The following is a 5,910-nucleotide window of genomic DNA, read 5'->3' as shown; positions in this document are numbered from 1 at the left end:
CTAGTAGTCGGTAAAGTTAACTCATTTACGCTGCATGAAAACTGCAAGCAATATTCGTTAGTGCCGGTGACTGCATTGCTAATTGTTTAATTTTTCTCCTTTGTCCTTGATACGGCGAGAGAGCCTTGTTATTGCAGTGGCCTTGCAGGGGCCTTAAGCTGGTACGTGGAAGGGAAAAGGAGTCATAAAGTTGTTTGTCACTGAAATCCATTCTTTTACTTGTATACTGTATACTTGTATACTTGTATACTGCTTTGTCCGCAAAGACGAAGCGTCCAGAGGGCTGGGCAGCTCTCATTAAAAACTGCGTTGTGCGAGAAGAGAAAAGAAATGCTTAACCTCCTTTACCTAGATACGAATGTGAAGGCCAGGAGAAAACATGAGTTTTTGTTGTGTCGGAGCAGCTGTTGAGCTCTGGTGTACCTTGCTGGAATGTTTGTTCAGATTCTACTAAGGGATCTTCCTACTGGTTCACAGAAATTATTTTGGTAGAAGGGGGGAATTCCCACGTGCATGAACACTCAGTGCTTTTGGTTGACCATGACTAAAAATCTCGCATGTAGTGGGAGAGATATTCTGCCCTCTTCCTTGGGCAATATCTTCTTGGTTAAACACGGCAAAGTCTAGAAGAGTAGGAATTTGTTAAACTTGTTTACAGAACTCATAATGTTTGCTGTTGCAATGAGCTGCCAAGAGTCTGACACTGGTGGAACCAACTATGTTTCTGGAGAGTAAAGTCAGAACACACTTCGCCTAGGGATACCACAAACTGTTTCTAGGACTCGAGGCAGAGCTGCTGAGAGTGACAGAAATGTCTCTAGCTCATAGCAGAGTACAGAGGTTGAGCTGAACTTGGAATTTTCAGCCACTACTGCAGCTGTCTTCCACATTCACATAGCTTAAGAGTGGTGAGCATGCGCTGTCTTTGAAGCCACCGAGATGAGGGAACGTGAAGTCTATTAGTTTGCATCAGCGTTCCATTTCACAGACCTTATTTTCACAGCTATCCAGTTGTACCCATCTTGTGTTTGTTCGAGCTTCGGTGAGACTTTTTCTTTAAAACAATATCCTTTCTCACAATCATTGGCCGCATTCCCGAAACCGTTTCATTTTTCAGAATGAGATTTTCACTCTGCAGCGGAGTGTGCGCTGATATGAAACTTCCTGGCAGATTAAAACTGTGTGCCGGACCGAGACTCGAACTCGGGACCTTTGCCTTTCGCGGGCAAGTGCTCTACCAACTGAGCTACCCAAGCACGACTCACGCCCCGTCCTCACAGCTTTACCTCTGCCAGTACCTCGTCTCCTACCTTCCAAACTTTACAGAAGCTCTCCTGCGAACCTTGCAGAGCTCCTAGTTCTGCAAGGTTCGCAGGAGAGCTTCTGTAAAGTTTGGAAGGTAGGAGACGAGGTACTGGCAGAGGTAAAGCTGTGAGGACGGGGCGTGAGTCGTGCTTGGGTAGCTCAGTTGGTAGAGCACTTGCCCGCGAAAGGCAAAGGTCCCGAGTTCGAGTCTCGGTCCGGCGCACAGTTTTAATCTGCCAGGAAGTTTCCGTTTCATTTTGTTCATTTACTTGTCCATCGACGAGTACCAAGACTATAATTCGTATTTCAGTTCCCTTGACCACTTATTAAATGTTTATGTACTTGATTCAACGGATAAATCATAGTTTGATTTCTTATGGCAATAAACAAAACTACTGTAGAGATCACTAGTTTCCTTTCGTAGTTTGATGGCTCCCTTCACTAATATGGGCAGCACAGTTACACAGTACTGAATCAAGAAACCTGTCTCACATGTGATTTCAGTGTTGCCAAATTGCTTTTTTCTGTCGTCTCGTTTCTACTGAAAATATGCATGGGAAGAAATTTTGTTACAGACATTTTTGTGCTGTTGGTATGCGAAAAAGAGCGCTATGCTATTAAAGTTCGCGGATTTTTGTACACTTTGTACATGGAGATTCTGAATTATACGTACCCTATTACACATTTTATTTTAAATATAATTTATAGATCAGAAATGGAGAGCAGTGTTATGGTATTATCATAATATTTAAACTGAAAAATTGTGCAAAGCCACGAAGAGAGTTATTGTGCTCACAGAAAAAACTGCACGGCAAGAAGCCAATCAGGTAGTGTTTTTGTAATGAGACGGATGAAGAAATTTGCATATGAGAGGAAATCTTGGATGGCCCACATCAAAGTGGACAGAAGGCTTCCAAAGGAAAACAGTATCCTTTGCCACATACCGATGGCTTGCTGAGTATAGATCAAGATTAATTGTAATTACCATAAGGCAGCCCTATACGACAGCAATTCTCCAGTTAGAGGCAGCTGAGGAGTGAACCTTTCCTGGACCTTGCAATACTATATTTATTTTATCAAGGAATTATGCTAGAAATAAAAATAAAATCCTGCCTCCAGATTTTGTGTGTGTCCCGGAGACGCCAGTGATAAGGAAATAATTTTATTCCCCCCGCCCCTCTGTACAGGAGTGATTCTGAGTAAGCGTAATTTTAAGGTAATGTCTTTCAAACTGTAATTATTGGTAAACATCAAGATCGCAGTGACCCTTTGAGAAGTAGTGTTGGAATGACGCAAGGAGTGCAGGGATATATGACTGGGAGATAGCTGGCGGTTGGAACCAGCCAGGCAATGGGCAAAACATTCTTCATAAGTAATACTTACTACACTGTTTAATATTACTTAAATGGTTCAGTGCAGTTGTTAATAACGAAAGGGGATAACCACAACATCCCTTCTCGTACCAATAAATGATCACAATGAAATGCTTTTACAAGAAAATGAATTGCCGAGATGTATACTTCAGGATAATAATGTCTTGTCATTCTCCCGAGTTCAAAATCTTACTCTTCATGTGTGTGTGCTGGCGCAGTTTTTCAGGTGAGCGTAGAGGAGGACATGTACACGGGGGTCATGGTTGCATGTCTGTGGGCCTGGAGTCAGTTTTCCGAGCAGGACGAAATGGGTACAAGCGGAACAGCAGTATTTTCATGGTTAGGAGTCGCTAGCAGATGTCTTTCGTGAACGCGGCGATGAAGAGAAAATCTGTGTTTATTTTATTCGTTATTTGGAGCAAAGATCATTTTACAATGAGGACCAGATGAATGATGCAGTGCAGTTGCTGAAACACTGTCCTCAGATTCGGGAAGACGGAGTTTGCTCTGTCCTGCCATCCTGATTTCGACTTTCCACAGTCTTCCCGCTTAATTTCAGGAAAATACTGGCCATGGCCGGCCACCTGTCCTGTACTCATAAAAGCATGCTTACGTTGTTGCGTGTATGCATATTTTTGAGCTATTTATTTTCATTGCATTACAATGATAACTCATTTGTAACTGTCAGATGATCCCTGAGTGAATAAATAAATCCACACATATCATAAAAATGTATGTTCTACATCTTCTCCTAAACAAATTTACCTCAGTCTGGAACCGCGCGACCGCTACGGTCGCAGGTTCGAATCCTCCCTCGGGCATGGATGTTTGTGATGTCCTTAGGTTAGTTAGGTTTAAGTAGTTCTAAGTTCTAGGGGACTGATGACCTCAGATGTTAAGTCCCATAGTGCTCAGAGCAATTTGAATTTTGAAACCAATATACCGATTTCAACCAAACATGGTACACATATCATTCACTGTGTGGAAAGAATCACTAAGGAGGTAAAAAGCACTGGGGGTCCGGCGATAAAGAAGTGTAGCCTATGATCCGTGAATACCCTGATTTTATTCATCCAGTATTTCAGAATGAGAGCACTTACTGATTTTCAGTGAACTTTGCACATAATTTCAAACCTTTACTAAACATTTTTCCGTTGACGATCTCCACAAAATTATGAAAACGATGAAATTTATCGCTTATAACATTTTCGCTGTTTGTGCACCAAAACTGCTGCATCAGACAAGCTGTTTTAATTTATTATTTCTTTACAACTGACACATTTTGCAGATAGTATTCAAATACTCCACTGAATGTACCTACAAAATTATATCATTTTACGACACAATCAAGGAGATGTGATGTCATGAACACTGACATGTGTGAGAAACTGCTACAACACGCATGACTTTTAAATTTATTACTTCTTTGTTATAAACTCTAGTCGCAAAACATTTCACATTCAGTATCCACACATGCTGCTGAATGCGCAACAAAATTATATCATCCTACGACACATACTTCAGAAGGCATGTCAAAAGTACTGGGCTACGTGAAAACTATACTGCAGGGCAAAATTCGCTAAAGGACAGATGAAACCTATGTACAAATACGTCTGAAATATTTTAAATATATATGAGATGTATGTGACATGTACGTATGGGAGCAAAGCCACAGATGTAAGACTGCTCCTGAACTCCTGGATCGATTTCAGGCAAACTTGGTACACACAGTACTTACTATCTGTTAAGAATTAGTATGAGGATAAGAACCAGTAACTTTCTGTTGAGGTGGGGGTGGTATGGTGGTAAGAGAATGGGCGAAGAAGACGTGGACAGACAGGGAGGGGGAGGAAGGACATGGACACAAATATGAGGGAGAACGAGGTGGACAGAGAGGTGGGAGAAAATGGACAGAGAAATGAAAGAGGAGGAGATGAACAATGAAAAGGAGGGAGAAGGAGATGGCTGAAAGGTGGAGCAGGAGATGGATAGACAGACTGCTAGAAGAAAATGGACAGAGAGAGAGTGAAGTGAAGAAATACAGATAGAAGGGTAAGTGCAGGCTGAGATGGACTGAGAGTAGGTGGAGGAGGAGATGAGGGTGAGGAAATGGACAGTTAAACTGAAGAGAAGATGGATAGAGAGAAGAGGGAGTTGAGGAGGAGATGGGCAGGGAGGGGTAGGGGGAGATGGACAGAGATGAGGGTGAGGAAATGGACAGTGAAACTGAAGAGAAGATGGACAGAGAGAAGAGGGAGTTGAGAAGGAGATGGACAGGGAGGGGGAGGGGGAGATGAACAGAGATGAGGGTGAGGAAATGGACAGTGAAACTGAAGAGAAGATGGACAGAGAGAAGAGAGAGTTGAGGAGGAGATGGACAGGGAGGGGGAGGGGGAGATGGACAGAGATGAGGGTGAGGAAATGGACGGAGAAACTGAAGAGAAGATGGACAGAGAGAAGAGGGAATTGAGGAGGAGATGGACAGGCAGGGGGAGGGGGAGATGGATAGAGAAACTGAAGATGGACAGAGAGAAGTGGGAGGGGGGAGAAGGAGATGGATAGAGAAACTGAAGATGGACAGAGAGAAGTGGGAGTGGAGAAGGAGATGCATAGAGAAACTGAAGATGGACAGAGAGAATTGGGAGGGGAGAAGGAGATGAACAGAGAAACTGAACAGAAGATGGACAGAGAGTAGTGGGAGGGGAGGAGGCGATGGACTGAGAGGAGGAGGATTAGAGGGCAGAGATGAGGGTGAGGAAATGGACAGAGAAACTGAAGATGGACAGAGAGAAGTGGGAGGGATGGAGGAGATAGACTGGGGAAGGAGGTTATGGATGGAGAAACTGAAGAAAAGATGGACAGAGAGAAGAGGGAGAGGAGGAGGAGATGGACAGAGAGGGGGGAGCGGAGATGGACAGAGATGAGGGTGAAGGACATGGGTAGTGAGGGGGGGGGGAAGGAGATGGACTAATAGAACTGGAATAAATACATACCTGGGGAATACTGGGTCCTCGCTAGTAAATAAAAAAAAACCTAACAGATCTATAGTACACCCTTAGAACTCTCTGGTAAGATGAGACATAACTTTCTGTAGTATGGCCATTTAGGGTGGTAATAGAAAATATTGCTTGCTTTTACTACTGGGACCGCGTTTTGAAGTACGTCCCAGCCAGACATTCATCCTCACTTTTGTCGGTCTCCTGGAGCCATCAACACACAGCTTCTGGTTCCA

General features: G+C 43.4%; 1 non-coding gene across 1 annotated transcript; it reads left to right on the top strand.

The window, feature by feature from the left end:
• Positions 1 to 1,453: 1,453 nt before the first annotated feature.
• Trnas-cga (transfer RNA serine (anticodon CGA)) lies at positions 1,454 to 1,528 on the top strand. The gene has a single exon. It is a non-coding gene; the product is annotated as a tRNA-Ser (tRNA).
• Positions 1,529 to 5,910: the final 4,382 nt, after the last annotated feature.

This window comes from Schistocerca cancellata, chromosome 9 (assembly GCF_023864275.1).
Source record: "Schistocerca cancellata isolate TAMUIC-IGC-003103 chromosome 9, iqSchCanc2.1, whole genome shotgun sequence".
Classification (NCBI taxonomy): Eukaryota; Metazoa; Arthropoda; class Insecta; order Orthoptera; family Acrididae; genus Schistocerca; species Schistocerca cancellata.
This window is presented reverse-complemented; position numbering and strand designations above follow the sequence as displayed.